Source organism: Phyllobates terribilis, unplaced genomic scaffold (genome assembly GCF_046119375.1).
Source record: "Phyllobates terribilis strain yellow unplaced genomic scaffold, ASM4611937v1 Scaffold_207__1_contigs__length_3498100, whole genome shotgun sequence".
In the NCBI taxonomy this organism is placed as follows: Eukaryota; Metazoa; Chordata; class Amphibia; order Anura; family Dendrobatidae; genus Phyllobates; species Phyllobates terribilis.
In genome coordinates, this window is record NW_027362967.1 from 2,033,414 (window position 1) to 2,037,104 (window position 3,691).

Genomic DNA, 3,691 nt, shown 5'->3' on the forward strand with positions numbered 1-3,691 from the left:
CCCACATTGCACCTTCCAGGTCATCCCCCCAGTACCATCACTCTCATTCCCTTCTTTTGAGGTCCACACCATCAGGGTCTTCCATCCCCTCTCCCTCAGAGTAGAGGTCGTATGCCATCCCCCAGGCTCACCCATGCAGTTTCTTGACCATTTTTCTGCCTGGCTGCCGCACTTCATGTCCTCAGATTTACCAACCCTTATCTTGGGAGACTTCAACATCCCCATAAACAGCCCCACCTCCTCATTCGCATCCCAGCTTCTATCTTTAACCACTTCTCTTGGCCTCTCACAGCTTTCAACCTCTGAGACACACAAATATGGAAACACCCTTGATCTGGTCTTTGTCCGGCTTAGTTCAATCCCCCACCTAAATAACTCCCCTCTTCCCCTCTCTGATCATAACATTCTCTCCTTCATGCTCACAAATCCTCGTCCGCCCCAGCACACTCCTACCTATCACAGATTCAGAAATCTACAAGCAATCAACCCTCATACACTTACAGACGCCCTTCATTCATCACTGTCCCCAATCTCCTCTTTTTCCTGTCCTGATCTGGCTGTAAACCACTACAATGACACACTCAGAAGCACACTGGACCAAGTAGCGCCCCTCACCCTCAGAACCTCTAAACACAGAGTAAAACAGCCCTGGTTCACACCGCAAACCCGATTTCTCCAGCGTTGTTCTAGAAGTGCCGAACGCCTTTGGAGGAAAACTCGCACACTAGAAAACTTTATCCACTACAAATTTATGTTAAAAACCTATAACTCTGCCCTTCACCTCGACAAACAGACCTACTTCACCACCCTGATCTCCTCACTATCCAACAACCCCAAAAAACTCCGATATCTTTTACTCCCTCCTCAATCCTACAGCGCAGGCCCCCATCACGGACATTGGTGCCGAGGACTTGGCCTCCTACTTCACAGAGAAAATAGACACCATCCATCAGGAAATCAGCTCCCAGCCCCCAAGTGCCGCGACTCCCATCCCTCCCCACATCCCCTCTGGATCACTCTCCACATTGGACCCAGTCACAGAAGACGAAGTCTCCAGGCTCCGCTTTTCTTCTCATCCCACTACATGCACCACTGACCCCATCCCCTCACATCTACTCCAGTCTCTTTCTTCAGTCGTCACTACTCACCTAACCAAAATCTTCAACCTCTCCCTCTCTTCTGGTATCTTCCCCTCCTCCTTCAAACACTCCATCATTACTCCATTATTAAAAAAGCCCTCTCTTGACCCTTCCTGCACAAACTACAGACCAGTCTCCAATCTTCCCTTCATCTCTAAACTCTTGGAGCGCCTGGTCTACTCCCGCCTTACCAGTTACCTCTCCACACTCTCTCCTCTAGACCCATCACAGTCCGGCTTCCGCCCCCTACATTCTACAGAAACTGCACTCATCAAAGTAACCAATGACCTTCTGACAGCAAAACGTAATGGTGACCACTCTCTGCTTATTCTTCTTGACCTCTCTGCAGCCTTTGACACCGTTGACCACCACCTCCTACTCTCTATGCTCCACTCAATCGGCATAAAGGACACTGCTCTCTCCTGGTTCTCCTCCTACCTATCTGACCGCTCTTTCAGTGTATCGTTCGCAGGCTCCACTTCTTCCCCCCTTTCTCTCACTATTGGGGTTCCGCAGGGTTCAGTCCTTGGCCCTCTTCTCTTCCCTCTCTTTACACAGCCCCAATTGGACAGACCATCAGCAAATTTGGTTTTCAGTACCATCTTTATGCTGATGACACACAACTATACACCTCATCCCCTGACCTTACCCCCGCTGTACTACAGAACACCAGTGACTGTCTGACCGCAGTTTCTAACATCATGTCCGCTCTCTACCTGAAACTCAACCTTTCCAAAACTGAACTTCTTCTGCTCCCACCGTCTACTCACCTCTCTAAATCTGACATCTCTCTCTCCGTGTGTGGCACCACAATAATGCCGAGCCAGCAGGCGCATTGTCTGGGCGTTGTGTTTGACACCAATCTCTCCTTCACCTTCCACATACAATCTCTTGCCCACTCTTGTCGCTTGCACCTGAAGAACATCTCTAGAATCCGCCCCTTTTTCACCTTGGAAACAAAAAAACCCTCACTGTTGCCCTGATCCACTCCCACTTTGACTACTGTAACTCTCTATTAATTGGCCTCCCCCTCACTCGACTTTCCCCCCTCCAGTCCATCCTTAATGCTGCAGCCAGGGTCATCTATTTGGCTAACCGTTACTCAGACTCCTCCGCTCTGTGCCAGTCATTGAACTGGCTGCCAATGAATTATAGGATCCAATTTAGCCCCTTTACAAGCCAAGGTGGTTTGCACGTTAATGACCAGGCCAATTTTTACAATTCTGACCACTGTCACTTTATAAGGTAATTACTCTGGAACGCTTCAACGGATCCCCCTGATTCTGAGATTGCTTTTTCGTGACATATTGTACTTCATGATTGTGGTAAAATTTCTTTGACATCACTTGCATTTATTTGTGAAAAAAACGGAAATTTGGCGAAAATTTTGCAATTTTCAAAATTTGAATTTTTATGCCCTTAAATCAGAGAGATATGTCACACAAAAGAGTTAATAAATAACATTTCCCACATGTCTACTTTACATCAGCACAATTTTGGAACCAAAATTTTTTTTTGTTAGGGAGCTATAAGGGTTAAAAGTTGACCAGCGATTTCTCATTTTTCCAACAAAATTTACAAAACCATTTTTTTAGGGACCACATCACATTTGAAGTCACTTTGAGAGGTCTTTATGACAGAAAATACCCAAAAGTGACACCATTCTAAAAACTGCACCCCTCAAGGTGCTTAAAACCACATTCAAGAACTTTATTCACCCTTCAGGTGCTTCACAGGAATTTTTGGAATGTGGAAGAAAAAAATGAACATTTAACTTTTTTCACAAAAATGTTACTTTAGACCCAATATTTTTTATTTTCGCAGGGGTAACAGGAAAAAATGGAGCCCAAAATTTGTTGTGCAATTTCCCTTGGGCACGCAGATACCCCATATGTGGGGAAAAACGACTGTTTGGGTGCATGGCAGGGCTCGGAAGGGAAGGAGCGCCATTTGACTTTTTGATTGTAAAATTTGATTGAATAATTAGGGGACGCCATGTTGCGTTTGGAGAGCCCCTGATGTGCCTAAACAGTGGAAACCCCTCACAAGTGACCCCATTTTGGAAACTAGACCCCCAAAGGCACCTATCTAGATGCATAGTGAGAACTTGGAACCCCTAGGTGCTTCACAAATTGATTCGTAAAAATGAAAAAGTTTTTTTTTTTCCACTTTTTCATTTTTACGAATCAATTTGTGAAGCACCTGAGGGTTCCAAGTGCTCACTATGCATCTAGATAGGTGCCTTGGGGGGTCTAGTTTCCAAAATGGGGTCACTTGTGGGGGAGCTCCACTGTTTAGGCACATCAGGGGTTCTCCAAACGCAACATGGTGTCCGCTAACAATTTGAGCCGATTTTCCATTCAATTAGTTAGCAGACACCATGTCGCGTTTGGAGAGCCCCTGATGTGCCTAAACAGTGGAGCTCCCCCACAAGTGACCCCATTTTGGAAACTATACCCCTCAAGGATTTTATTAAGGGGTATAGCGAACATTTTGAACCCAGAGGTACGACACAGAATTTGATAACATTAGGTCATCATATTGAATAAGTT